Source organism: Brachyhypopomus gauderio, chromosome 7 (assembly GCF_052324685.1).
Source record: "Brachyhypopomus gauderio isolate BG-103 chromosome 7, BGAUD_0.2, whole genome shotgun sequence".
NCBI classification, from domain to species: Eukaryota; Metazoa; Chordata; class Actinopteri; order Gymnotiformes; family Hypopomidae; genus Brachyhypopomus; species Brachyhypopomus gauderio.
Window position 1 is genome coordinate 22,480,075 of NC_135217.1, and position 15,089 is coordinate 22,495,163.

At 39.5% G+C, this 15,089-nt stretch overlaps 1 long non-coding RNA gene across 3 annotated transcripts; it reads right to left on the reverse strand.

Annotated features, from left to right (window-relative positions):
- Positions 1 to 4,464: 4,464 nt before the first annotated feature.
- LOC143519316 (uncharacterized) lies at positions 4,465 to 8,969 on the reverse strand. 3 transcript variants are annotated; one of them, XR_013132406.1, is made up of 4 exons: positions 8,130 to 8,309; positions 7,273 to 7,383; positions 6,963 to 7,179; positions 4,465 to 6,790 (listed from the first exon to the last, which is right to left on the reverse strand). It is a non-coding gene; the product is annotated as an uncharacterized LOC143519316 (long non-coding RNA). The 3 variants fall into 3 exon arrangements; XR_013132405.1 differs by lacking the exon at positions 8,130 to 8,309 and adding an exon at positions 8,851 to 8,969 and having other exon boundaries at positions 4,465 to 7,179; XR_013132404.1 differs by having other exon boundaries at positions 4,465 to 7,179.
- Between the last annotated feature and the right edge of the window lie 6,120 nt (positions 8,970 to 15,089).

Consider the following 15,089-nt stretch of genomic DNA (forward strand, 5'->3'; position numbering starts at 1 on the left):
GTTAACATGATACAGAGTAGCGATAAACGTGACGCCATTGTGTGTGAAGACAGGGCGATATTTTGTATTAACTCTCCATACTCTGAACATTATTATCAATACTGGCAGCGCTGGGATTCAGACTGAATAGCTCCAGAGTAATTCATAAAATTAACCATAAAGCTAACAGAAGGTCTGCTACATTGAATAAACAGGTAGGCTAACTGTTGAATATTTTCAGGCATTATTTTATAACAACCAAGCAACCAAATGAACAAAATAAATAAATATAGGCTACATTATTTTATCCATTTGTAGAGCTTGACAAAAATTGTTACCAATGAAATCTTTTACAATTTTACAGTTCTAGTCAAAGCTACAGTTTACTCAGTTAACCCGGTTGAATTGTAGTTATACACTTAGGTTAGCAAAAATCTTTAGGACCACGGACGTAATTTTGGGGGGGGACTTTTTCAAAAGCCGGTTTTGGTCCCCCCCAGTTTTTACAGTTAAAACCAAATATTTAAATAGCGACGAATCCATGTCCCCCCCCCACTTTTGAAATTAAAATTACGTCCATGTTTAGGACTTTAAAAAGAACCCATTTAATTATGTGTTTCTATGTATATTCTTTACCCAGGTCATTAACATGGTCAGTGCTTATGTTGATGCTAATTTCAGATATGAGTGAAATATTCAGTCAGTCATATGACGCACGTAGGCCTTATACATGCCCTTTTATTAAGATCCAAGTCCCTTTAGCTGAGCATTGCCAATCATTTTGCCCATAGATGATCAAGAAAATATTACAGTAGGGCACAGCTACCATGACTTCTACAATGGCACCTGAGGATTTGGGGAGAGCTGATTGGTTGTTTACCCTCAAGGAAGGAAGAGCATATATTCCCTCAAGACATGAGACATAATGTTTCAGAGAGTCTCTTAAAAGTATATATTATGCAATAATCACACACACACACACACACACACACACACACACACACACACACACACACACACATTCAGTAGCTGTGAAAGCATGAGGAAGACAGTTTGATTTAGGTTAAAGTCATCTAAGTGCTCTGCTACAATCAGTGCTAGCACTGTCAAAACACACGTAATCATGCTACTTTCTAAGAAAGATTACACTCACAATCAAGAATAATAATAAGCAGGATTTAAATATCACACTCCCACAGATACACACACACACACACACACACACACACACACACACACACACACACACACACACTTCCTAAACACATCTCCACACATATCCCACCCTCCTCTTGTGGATGAAGAGGATTAGCACCTGCACACTGAAACCCATCCGCGTTCCAGCTCAGTTCATCTGAATGGCAGACACATGTAAGGTGGGCCTCTCCGCTGCAGGACGGTTGGTCTGACACTCCTGCACCAGGGGGGGTCACAGCTCACATGTGCACAAAAGGAACAAGGGGCCCAAGCTTCATCTCACAGCTAGCAGCACACGGTAGCTTAATGGCTCTCAGGTGAGCCTCGCAAAGGAAAAAAAAACAAAAACAACTGGAATTGAGATTAGATTTGGGTATATTTTGAGCACTCTAGGTTTACATTTTCAAATTTATAATAAAATAAAATGAAATTAAAGTAATAATTTAAAAATTTTGTGAGACTCCACCCCATCTCCACATCAGAGCATATTTTGAAGGTATAACCTAAAGCATCACACCATTAGATATAATTCAGGCCAAGACAAGTTTATTGTTATATGCATTCAGAAGAGAGAACATTCAAGAATGTACATATATTCTTTTGCTGTGGCATCATGCTATACAACAAAAAACATTGCAGTTAACCCACTAACTCAAGACAGGGGAGGGAGATTTAAAATATTGTAAAGAGAGATTGCACACAGCAGGCTAGACAACAAATGATTAGTAAATAAATCAATACAACTACTATTACAAAATTACAACACACCTGTGATAATGCAAAACTATACTATACTGTATAGGTAAATGAACTAATATTTCAGTTTAATATATTGGTAATATAGGGATCCAAATTATAGCTCTATGGAATCAGGTTAATGTTGGTTTTCTGAATAATTGGTGACTACAGTGTTTGCATATACTTGAATATCTATTCAATATTTACTCAATTTATCATATTATTGCGACTGGGGAGATTCTGAGCATGGGTTCTGAGCATCTGAGCCTTGTGTAGCAACAGGTAGCGCTTGCTTAACCAATTCAGCAAGCGAAAGCTAAACTTGCAAAATAATTCTGAAAATAATGGTAGGTTTGTACATGTATGTTTGCATAAGCATGGCCTATTGCAATAATCCTTAGCGTCAAAATAGGGTGTAGGTGCAGATTCTCCCCTATGTAGTCCTGCTTGAGAGTCTTGTGTAGGAGGATCTCAATGACATTTGTTCTTTAGATCATTAGGACCAAAACCAGGGAAGTCTTCAGATATGGGTGTGTAATTTGACACCAGCGTTTTGTTTGTGACATTGTATGTGACTTTATCACTCAAGTAAACTTTAAATAACAATTTGTGTGATTCTAAATAACTGAGGGCTGGTGTAGTTACATAGAGGCCCACTTAATTCCCACAATACATCAGGTCCTGTGTTTTAAGGCAGGATATACTAGGTAGGTATATGTCGTAAGTCATATGGAACAGTACATACATTTCTCAGTGGCTTGCACTGAGTACTTTGGGGTAAATTATGAAGGAACAAACTATCATTCAAAACAGGCTTGATGGTAGATTTTCAGTAGATTATGGAACAGGGGTATAACGTTTGTAGCCTGGGTATTAACAACCTAATTTGTAAACACTCAGCAATACACTTCAGTGGACTTTGAAGCAACATTGGTAAAGTGTTACAGAGTCAATTGTATTTATTACAGTGGATTTCAATATTAATATTAATGCAATTACTTTGTAATTTTACATGCTATTTAGGTTTCAAAAACTCTAGAACTGAATGAAATTATGGGTATAAATCTTTAAAGCCTTACAAAGACAATAAAAGCACAACAGTTGGAAATTCTGTACCATAATGTATGTATGTATCTGTGTGAAAAATGCATATGTCCTTCAGGACTGGCAGGTAGCTGAAAGTCCTTTATCGTACCATCAAGTATGTCCTGTTTACTCCATTGTACCTGAACACTGCAAGTATCAGGCCTTCTGGTCACTGATGTTTATCATTTTGTTTCAGTGTGATCCATAATTACCAGGAACATGAGGCACACACGTCTTCCATGTCTGCACCTTTGGCGGTGTGCATTTCAGGCCAGTGATTGCCTCAGACTGACACATAATGAACAAGTTAAGACACCTACAGCTGACTTACACGTCTTTTCAATGAGTTGATTTTGCACACTCCCACATAATGGGCTCTTACTGAACCATAACCACTTCCTCTACCTTGAATAGAAGCACTGGAAAAAATGCACAACTACTCACACACACACACACACACACACACACACACACTCACATGATGAGTAGAAATGCAAAAAAAAATTGGGCTCGTTGCTCAACACATATTCTATAATTTCCTGTTAAGAGTCTTAAAATAATAAACAACAAGGTAGTTCAAGGTAAATGATGTCAACTGAATAGATAAACCAGAACTCATTCTGTGATTTACATCTTTCTTCTCACATACTGCCTGACGATGTCTCGTGACATGTTGAACAGGCAAAATGTTTGCAGCTTGTTAACAGTCACGTGAATACTGACAGAAAATTCATAGAACAAAAATTCATAACAAGAAATTTTTTTTTTCATAAATGGCTACCTTCTTAAAACTCCATATTCTCCCTTCTATATTCAGACTGAATTTCTGAACATTGATCTAAAAAAACGATGATCAAAAAGGAGGGACTTCATACAATAAACAGTTTCCTGAGTCATATTTTGCAGCAACGCTCGCAAGCTTGGAGTACGTGAAGGGTGGGGCACCTCGTCTGTCCTCAGAGTAATCGGGCCGATCAGAAAATGTCATTTTTCCTGCACGTCTTGACACAGTCACATTTTTCATCATGCCTGAGATCTCAGTGGCGTCTTCATGCTATCCTTTCAGTCTTTCTCGAAGTTGTACAAAAGCATTACTTGGTAACATAAGGAACCATGGATGTTTAAAATCTGGAGCCAATTCTTTTCACTTCCAACTCTAGCTACAACTATTTGAACGGTCATATAATCCCCTCTGAACATATGATCCAGTCCAGTGAACCCAGTCTTCAGCCCTTGAAACGCCATGCTAAAGTGTTTATAGTTGCGTTCTGTGTTTTCTACACTGATGTGTTTGTAGTTGCCACATACTCATATCAGCACTATCAGGTGTGACTCACCTGTTAAGGTTAGTTGGACTTGGGCTTGGTCAAAAAAAGCCTTCAAGGAATAAAAGCAAGCAAATTAAATACATATCTGTGCAAATAATGAGGGTTTAAGCAGGAACTCATCAATTTGCAGCATGCTATGTGAATGTGAAATGGTATAACTGAATGACATCTTTGTCGCCCTCTGCATTCTTTAGCAAAGAGATAATCTCAAAAAGTCTTATCATAAATCTTTAATTAATCTTCAGCTAGGCTAAGCACGTATTACCTTTTCCCACATGAGTCTTAAGATAAAACAGCAAGTCACAAACTATTCCACACTACAAGTGTGATATAACCACCTTTCAATTACAATAATGAACGTCTTGACAGTTGATGTCATCAAGGCTATTCATAGACTTCCTGTTCATGGGGCAAAATCAAACCATTACATATTAAAATAAATATTACATAAAAAACATGATATGTATTCAGCACCATGATGGAGTAATTATTCAAAACATGTAATATTTTACAAATTGCTAACTGCTTCTCAAACTGTAATGGAATTAGTTTATAATTTCCTAAAAATACAATCACAGTACTCAATAACACCTAAAATATATTTACCATAGGTGTAATTTGTTTAAATTAGTGGTGGGACTTTAACGCGTTAATTTCGATTAATTAATTACAGGAAAATTAACGCACTAAAAAAATTAACGCATTTTAACGCATTTAACGGACGAGACACTTTTGCACCGTGGAATGTTTCTCAGTGAACGAGTTCCAGACATACAGATTATATGGACCAGATGGAAGTAGGCTACAAACAAAAATAGTGTTATTTACACTTTATGTAGGAAGGAGTTCGCTTATCACAGGAGCACTTCCACCCTTCGTTACCACCTCAAAGCAAAACATGTTGCGGCTAAAGCTGGGCGTACACTGTGCGATATTTTAAATCGTGTACTCAGCTCCAGCTCAAACTGTACGACTAAATCGCAGGGAGAGTCGGCTCGTGGAGCTGCTTCAACAGTGCGATACTCTCACGAGGAGCGATTTGAATTTCACACATGTTTGATATTCTTGCGACGCTGCGATTTCTGATCGGGAGTTGTGAATCGCTCCTCGTATACCTGTGTAAACTATACGATGCACGACACGCGATTGAGCCGAAACGAGTGAAAAATCGGCTGAAAATGGGCCAAAAATCGCAGTGTACGCCCAGCTTAATGCGCAGGTCAGTAATGATAACTTAGCTGCTAAATGTATTCCTAATACGATAGGGTGACCAAACGTCCGTAATTCACATCCTGTGAGGAATGTCCTGGTTTTTAAATTACCTTCATTGGACCATTAAGACTGGATTAAACTTTCGCGAGTGGCCGTAGCGCGCGACTCCGCACACGTTTATACATGACGCGTCACATTATTTGTGTTGTCCGCTCCCTGTGGTCGAAGATAAAGACTTACAAGAAGCGCTGCGAATTGCGTCAACTGATGCAAGTTACGAACTACCGTCCAGGGGTGAGTTTCCTAAAACGTTCTTAGCGCCAAGTACTTCTTAACCTCGTACGTAAGAATGAGGTAACGAAGTACTTGGCGCTAAGAACGTTTTGGGAAACTCACCCCAGAAAGACAATGTCGAAGAAAATCCAGCAGCTGTATGATGAGGAATAGGAAGTAAAACAGGTTATTGTGAAGAGCGCCACAAATGTGGCTCTGACTGGGGATCACTGGACCTCTGTTAGCAACAAGAATTATCTTGGTGTGACAGCTCATATAGATGATGAATCTATAGATGATGAAGATCCAGTCATTTGCTTTGAGCATGCAGAAGACCACTTCTAGGCACTATGGAGATGCCTGTGGCAGAAGCCTGGGAAATTAAAGAAATTGCTAAAATGCTATTAAAAAACATCTTCTGATTTACTTCAATTCTTCCAATATCCTGAGCAAAACTCCCAAAATTAAACAACATTTTTGATCAGAATTTCCAATGTTTTGAACTGTTTTCTGCACACTACACATATATTGGTCTGTGTAGTAGACTGGTGGAAAAATAAACAAGATGTTGAAGTTTATGATTATGTTAATTGATTCATTCATCATTCAAACTTAAATTAATATTTCTCATGTTAAATACTGAAATGCGATTAAAATGCGATTAATTTCGATTAATTAATTACAAAGCTTCCGATTAATTCGATTAATTTTTTTAATCGCGTCCCACCCCTAGTTTAAATACAAAGTATGTAATTTTTATTAACAATTAAATGCACACAAAATTGAATTTAATTGATTTTAAAGATGTATCAGAATTGTAACAGAAACTTGATTACACAAAAAATTGTTAATTATAGTAACATGTGACTTTGAACTGGTGCCCCTAACACTCTTGACAGCTCACAGCTCAGACGCATCAGGAGTAACCACACGTGATCATCTGCGTCTTGGGGCCAATGGCCCTTGACTATATTCTCCTGTAATAAGGGTGCAAAATTATGTAAGATTCACTTTCTTCCATAAGCCTCCTTGTGTCCGTTAGATCACTGTAACTGGATTAGCTGTAAATACAACAACTTTTCTAACCATTTAGTGAGGTGATGATTCGTGCATGACCTTCATGGGATATGAACCCTACCAGGACATTACCTGAGTAAGATGAGAAGGTTTCCAGGTGTGTCCTGTGTGCATGTTTCTCGTGTGTGTGTGTGTGTGTTCCTTTAAAGTTCAACCATCTTGATGAGTCCCCCTCACACACAATATGCAAACACACACACACACACACACACACGCACACACACACACACACCTCACGACTTGTTCTCATCCCCTCTTCATGTCTTCATGTCATTCTAACAGCAGCTTCCTGGTTCAGGGAGAGAGCAAAGCACATTAGCCGTGTTTTGTCTGTGTGCTAATATGAAGTGCTAATGGATGTATGCTAAGCATCGACCCGTACTCCTGTCTCTCCTGCTTGATCCTGGGTGCGGGATTCATGTTTGATGTGTGTGCCGCCCCCCCACAGCTACATTTAATATATGAGTACTTTTTTGGGATGTGTCCTCACGCCCTGAAAGAACAGAGGAATAAAAGGACAACAGGTGAGTTGACAGGTAAAGACTCGTCATGCATGCGTGCAGTTGTCTGTCGTAAAAGTGCTTTTTGAGCCTTCGTTTTCTTTTTTCTCTCGAAAGCATAAGATCACGTTGATGTCATTCTTCACTGAGGAACATCTATAATAACTTTAAAAGGCAACACAGTGAGGTATAAGTTAACTTGGAGTTAAGATTTTGTTTTGCTGTGAGAATATTTTATGTGTTAGGCCAGGGGAAAAAGATTCACCATCCTCTTTTTCCAAAAACAGCATTTGATCTGAGGGTTGGCAAACCACTCTCACCCCAGTGGCATCAACTGCAGCAAACCTTGGGCTGATATCCTACAGCAGGGAGACATTCACTTCTGTGACATTATCATACTGGCGTAATGTGTCACTGTCACTGGTGAGAATGGTGAGCATGTTCTTCATCACTGATATCTGCTCATCAGTGATCATTACGAAGTGAGAAAACTGTCCACTGTTAAACAAGCTGAAGGCTCTTTGACAAAGTGTGTGGTCATGGCATGGGGTAAAGAGTGTAACACCTACAAAGTGCACCTATAACACAGATGGACCTAATAAAGTGAGTGCATTTTCAAAGTTGTTGTTTATAAGGTATGTGTATATAAAATGTAAATAACCTCTGCATTAAAAAAATTACTTTTCTAATTTGAAATAGCCTACTTTTTCGTTTGTATAAGTGGTCTGCAAATACTTACACAAAAAAATCCCTCTAAGGACCAAAGATTTTTGGCGTTTTAAAGAAAACAAATGACTTTGGTTGTCAGCGTTCTTCCTCTTAGCATGAGAACATGTACATACAAGATAACTTGAAAAAGCAACCCGTTAATCTTCAGTTAATTCTTGCCGAGGTGCTGAAAGCCGGTGTGTAAGCGAGAGACGGCTCTGCTGGCGTGTTTGAATATGAGCGCGTGCTTGGCGAATCAGAAGACTCGTCGCGCGCTGGCGCTGATGACGCATCCTGTGAGACGCCGGCACGAGCGAGGGCTCGTGTGAAGGGAGCTGAGCGCCGCCGTATAATCCCCATATCAGCAGCAGGCGCGAGCTCACGACGGCCCGCCACGGCGCATCCTTTCATCACCCCTTAACTCTCTCATGCCTGCTGCTCGACACTAACACGCAAGGCGAGCACAAGCTTCGGACCTTTGTCGGCCGTTAAACGTTTTGTATGGTAAAATAAATAAATCAAATGGTATAACGAAGCCATTGTAGGGTAACAGAAGATTCTCGCTGAATCTTTAAGATGCCCATTATAGCATGCTGTGATCTTGTTCCAAATAACTCCAGTTCCAATGACTATATATGTATACGCTGTAAGCCCTATAACCAATGATAACTCTGAAAAGCATACTATATTTCAGATCTGCACACGTTTTCCGAGATCTCTTTATTTCCGAAGCTCTTCTCGGCAGGACTCACCAGGAGTTGAGGTCATGGGTTAGCTAGGGGGGATTCCCAGAGCGTGGATAAACATTTGACCGTGATTCCAGATTAGAGATTACAGTGTTCGATGCCCGAATGCACAAGAATGAGTCAAAGCTTTTTGTAGTTCCAGTCCATTTGAATTCCTTCTAGGCCACTCACTACCTGTGCATCAGATGTAAAACACTGAAATCTCTTCATGGAATGATTCGCGTTGCTGCCCCCTATTTGTCTGACATGAAAATAGCACTACTCTCTTTCCCACTGTAATGTCTACAAGCCTATTTGGGCCGTTTTTCAAACAATCGAACATTTTAAAAATTCTAAAATATACATTAAAAAGTTCCTATGCAGATAAATAAATGTCCATGAGCGTATTAATATCTAGTAATCCAGGACACATTTCACCAATGTTAAATACAGTAACAGGTGAACGAATTAATTAATAATTTTGATAATTAAAAGCAATATAGCAAGGTGCAAGAAGAACGTCTAAAGGCAGCAATAAATAATATTTCATGTTTATATTTCTTTTATATTTAAAACTGTAAATTACAATAAAAGACATTAATTTTCTGAAGGGGTAATATTTTTCTAAAACAAAACAACAATGTAACAACTGTCCATTATGAGATACTATCCAGTTTGTTTCTGTAGTAAGCCTGCTTTTGCTTTTGCCTTCTTGAATCAGATCTGAGCGCTCTATCACAAAACTAGCGTGCAGATGTTTGAATTTCTTAACAGCCTGTTTTTCAGATCTGTGGGCAAATTCCCAGATTGAGAGGAGGGATAATGCTTAGGCTGACATTCACCAGACATGTGATACACAAGACAATTCCTGTAGGTATGTAAACTGAAAGAGAACCAGAGTAGTGCAGGTAATCTGACAGAAGGACCTCTTCTCTCTCTCTCTCTCTCTCTCTCTCTCTCTCTCTCTCTCTCTCTCTCTCTCTCTCTCTCTCTCTCTCCCACACACACTCACACAATCTTTTTCACACACACACAATTTTTTTCACACATACACACACACACACACACACACACAATTTTTTTCACACACACACACACACTCAGAATTGCACAACGAACATGCTGAAATGCTCAGGTGCAGCCTGATTAATCTTTGCTGGTTAAAACCACTGTCTCGGATCTCAAATTTGTCATCGTCAGGCAGAAAAAACGAAGCACAACTTGGCCTCAATCCAGACGGACTGCAAGCCAACCTGAAAGTTGTGCCAAAACAGCCTGCCGACCTTCATGTAACCCAAGCCAGAGGGAGTGGATGGAAAATATTGCTTGTAAGTTTTTTTCCTGGAGTACAATGGGAAATTAGGCACAAGAAAAAAATGGCTGCCTCCGCAGTCAGAACCTTGCTAGTTTATGTCTCAGGACTTTGTATACAGTTGCGTTCTCTGCAATCTCCAGACATCAATGATGCACAGAACGTGCTCACTTGTTTAGATGATGAGTTGAAGCTGATACTTTATCAAAGCTACCTGCATGAACAATAGTTTTCTTGGTTGCATCTTGGCAAAGGGCCCAGAGCTGTGAGTGGCGCCTACGTGCAGACACTACCTGTGCAGTGTGAACGGGCAGTGCTGGGGTCGGCCCCGGGAAGATAAAAGGCATTTCAGTGAGTCTAACCTGAACAGTTTGGCATCAGAGGCTGCAGCATTCAAAATAAACATTTGGCACCGTATCGCTGTACGCACATTCTCTTCGGGGTGAGTAACAAGCTCAGTAGCAAATGAGGGGCTGCGAGTTATGATAAACAGGTTCACGTTTCGCAGGGACCTGGAGGGTGATGTGGAGGTGGCAAATGAAAGCACGTCACCCTGGCAAGCTGTGGTTTTTGTTTTTGTTTGGAGAAATCTCCATAAACCAGGCTTTAGCAATTAGCTACAACTCCAAGTCTTATGCTACCATTACAGTTCTTATTTTGCAAAGATTTCTCATGGTGGACATGATTCATAAACATTGTATTCCAACAACATATTGCAACAATGTACTCATGTTTTTTTTAAGTTAAGTGACTGTAATTGTATACATCATGATTCTTGTTAGCCAAGTAAGCTAAAATGTTAATCTTAAAATTCATGTGATTATGTCTAACGTCAAGTGACACTGTTTTCATTGTTTTCCAGGTATTTTCCAAAGCAAACGCTCTTTGTCATTTGAGTGCTACTAATGGCAAGTCATGTTGGAGGACTAACAATATAGCTTACAACATACGATTAAAATATCACATAGCATATATATATATATATATATATATATATATATATATATATATATATATATATATATATATATATATATATATATATAGCACATATTTTAAAATGCAACAACCTTCAATAATTGCCAGTGTCTGTAAGCTAGTTTGAAGAGATCTGAAAAGCTCTGTCTTGTTTTATATGTTATAGTTGTGCAGGAAAAAGTATTTGTAGAAGATTATTAGGCCAACCTGGATTCTTCAGGATGATACAGAAACTGTATTCATTTTGAAGGATCCCCCTCTAATCTCTTACAAATTAAACAAAAACATCATGACACGCTCATCAAGAATTAGATAAAATGTTTATTCAGATGTTCAGAACCATTCAGATCTACTGTACTGTAGCCAGCTCTAGATGTGCTTCATTTAAATGTATTAACACAAGTGACTAAAATAACAAGCAGGAAAGGAGGTTTTTACCCATTCCACGTCATGCATTACTGACATTTCTACTGTCGTTTTCAATAGCATGGTATTTTAATGCACTGTTACTATGGAAACAGTGAAGTTCGGAAACTCAAATAACATGAACTAATGTAGTCTCTTGGAAAATTAGGACCACATGATGTGAATGTTGTGTTTTACAGAATGTTATAATATAAACAAGATTCACCTTCTAAAACATCAGAAGCACTTTCCGTACACAACAGATGAAGAACTGTTCAAAACCTCTGCTTTTTTGGAAGTCGTGTCTACTTCACTAACATCATTTTATTGTTTTATTATTTTAAAAATAAATTAAAACACAACTTCTTGTCATTTTAATTTTTGCTCTCTCAGAGTACAAAGAGCTGTGAACATGCTGATTCCAAAGATTCCTTTGCTTAGGCTAACCATTTCCGTAGAATTATTCAGCACAATTTCAGAAGTCCTAAATGCATTTTTGGTTGAATAGCAAAATGGCAGACACACATTCATATACCCTCATTGTTGCTTTATGACACACAGCTCTGTGTGTTTGTGTATGGCTTTATACAATTTTTGTAGCCTTTGTAGTCTAGGATTCCTCACTTGCACCCATGTACTACAAATGCTAATCGATCGATAGTTTCACATTGGTTTTAATGGTGATGTCTATTTGGTGGTACCCACACCAGTCTATAGTAAATGTCCACCTGCCATCATATAGAACAAGTGGAGTAACTTCTACTGTGCTCCTAACTTCATCAGTAGACAGTGTCGACTCAGAGGCGCCTAAAGACCATAACCACAGTCGGACCAGAGTTGTGACTATGGGTCCCAGACAAGGTCTCTAGTGGGAGCTCATAGCAGAGACACCAGTAGAGAAAAACCGGCATTCAGAAGGGGATGGACTCCGTCATACAGATTTGGTGCATGGGGTCAGACCTTTTGGTAACATTTGAAAGGATCAGATGTAGAGCATCCCCACTGCAAAGACCTCCAGCTGTGAGTCAACCTTATAGCTATAGTAGGGGCAAATATGGCACTCTTAGGACCAGTTAGAGGCAGTGGATCAAGGGCAGAAGAATAGGAGGCTTCCAGAGACTTTGAGTCTAGGATCTTCTCTAGAAACAGTGTGACCTGCAAAACTGACAGTTGGCTCCTCTTCTAGTTCAGTTTGAGGCCCAGTGTCTGAATGTGGCCCAGCAATCTGTGTGTGTCTTTGCTTACTCTGTAGATGGAACACTCACCTGCCAGCTGGGTAGTGCAAATGTGTCAGTTGCCCTAAGGACAGAACCCTGAGCTGATATCTAGAGAGGTAATGCGCAGGAACTCCCTGTTGTCTGGAACTGTGGGTATGTGGAAATTCTGCAGATATACCACCAGATAACCACTACAGTCTGCAACATGGGGAAGGGGAGACCTTTTAAGAACCTGTTTTAACTACCAGAAGACCAAATGCTTTTTGGAATGATAAAATAGTAAAGTGGTGGTGGGGTGTGCTGGTGGTAAGTGTGGCCTGTGTCCTCCAGGGCTGTATTCAAAAGGCCTTCAGAAGTTCCAGGGGGACCGTTGCAAGGAAGCATGGTCTGGTTCAGAGTAGGAAGGAAAGTGAGTTAGAAAGCTTTTCTAGACAAGCTGCAATGCTGAACACATTCGTAAAAACAAAGAATAATTTTGAAACTTTAAGCATTGCGGTTCTATAATAGGAGTATCACGCAATGTCCCATATATGCTAACAGTTGTAAACAATAGTCTTTTATACTTCAGCAGCGTGCTAAATAAAATAAAAAATAGCTATGCCTATAGCTACTAGCTGCTCTGGTTATTGAGAACCTATCATGTCACTACCGCCTGGGTGTGTTTAATGTGGGCTTTGCTGATTACGTCTCTGCCTGCGTGTACCTTCCCTCATGGTGCTGTGCTGCCTCTAGTGGTCTGGAGCACCTACATCTGAAGGGTGTGTCCAAAGCTCAGGTCTGAAATGTTATCCAGAGATTGCAGTTGTGTCCAGAGCTATTTATAAGCCTGCTGCCCCTATGCCCTTTGAAAGTCGTTGTTTTGTGCAGTTATTTAAACCCTGTATATGATCTTGTACATGCCAAATCAGCTAAACAGTCATCCTCATATGTGCCAAAGAGATACTTATCTTGCATAAGGTGCTATGACATTTAATAAGGTCATCATGTTGAATATGCTAATTTGATAGCAAATATGGATAACACAAGTGTGTGTTACTGTGTTCAAGTATTCACTTTCTGGGGTGCCAAATTATTATGATCTATTTTAGTTTTTGTCTACAACTGCCTGATTTATTGAGGCTGCCTGTGTTCATATATTTTGGTGGTAACACATCTGTGTCTGTATTGAACCTGGTGCAGAAGACCTCTGACCGCCTATGTCATAATGTCAGTAGACTTGGTGCCCAAGCATGATTTTTCAAAAACGGGCTAATTCTGAGCATGCCCGATACTCCAGTGAGATAAGTCTAAAGAGGACACCTTTCCGTGAGAATCCTTATCTGTGTAGGAAGCAAGAGCCAAAAATGTACTGTCTTCTTAAAGAGGCATGAATCTGCTGGCTAAAGCCATGCCTCTCTGATAGCCATCATACTGTCAGGATATTGTGCATCACTCCTGATAAGCAATCTTCCAGCTGCTGCTCCTGCCCACTAGATTCCAATATGCTCTTTCTCTCTCTCCCTCCCTCCCTCTCTCTCTCTCTCTCTCTTTCTCTTTCAGTGATTCTACTGTTTTTGATCATCACCAAGTGGCATTACAAGCAAAACAACCATTAGCTAGAAGCTGGAAGCCACATCTGAGACACAGGAGGGGGGAAATAGGTGTTTTTTTTCTTCTTCTTTTCTTTTCTTGATTTTGGGGTGGTGGAGAGGTTGGGGGGGGGGGGTCGATGATGGTTAGAGAAGACTGGGGCATTTTGAAAAGTGCTCACATTACACTGATGTGGTGATTTATTTATATGCAAGGGGCAAAGTCATTTATGTGGAGAGAGCAAGGGAGATGCACTGATTAAGTCTTGACACCTTTCATCAGTGGACAGACAGCGAGCGATAAATCCTGTGAAAAACAGGAGCCTTGTTGAGCAATAGATTCATCTAAACTGCTGTGGAACACAAAGCATCTCCCAGATGAGAGGAGGTATGAATGAGACTCATCTGGCCATACTGTAAGTCCCTTACTCATGAGAGCCATTAGGGTCCCCGATGATAAAAGCAACATTTTGTTGCACAAAGACTGGGACTGGAATAAACATACATTTACACCCTTTCATCTCTTCTACTATTAAATTTAGCTTTTTGTATTGTGATAGACTAATAATACATTCTGTTGTTTTGATTTGTTTGTTGGTTTGTTACTATGTTCAGCTAAATTCTGCAGTTTATTCATACAGCCGCCATAAGATCTTTAGTTTCCATGATGTTTCTGAAATGACAGGAGAACATCTGTGTAGAAGTGGAAAACTGAGCCAGATTGTTAAGGTGGATCTGAAATACAGTGCCGCACATTTTAATGACACAAATGGCTAAATATGTCGC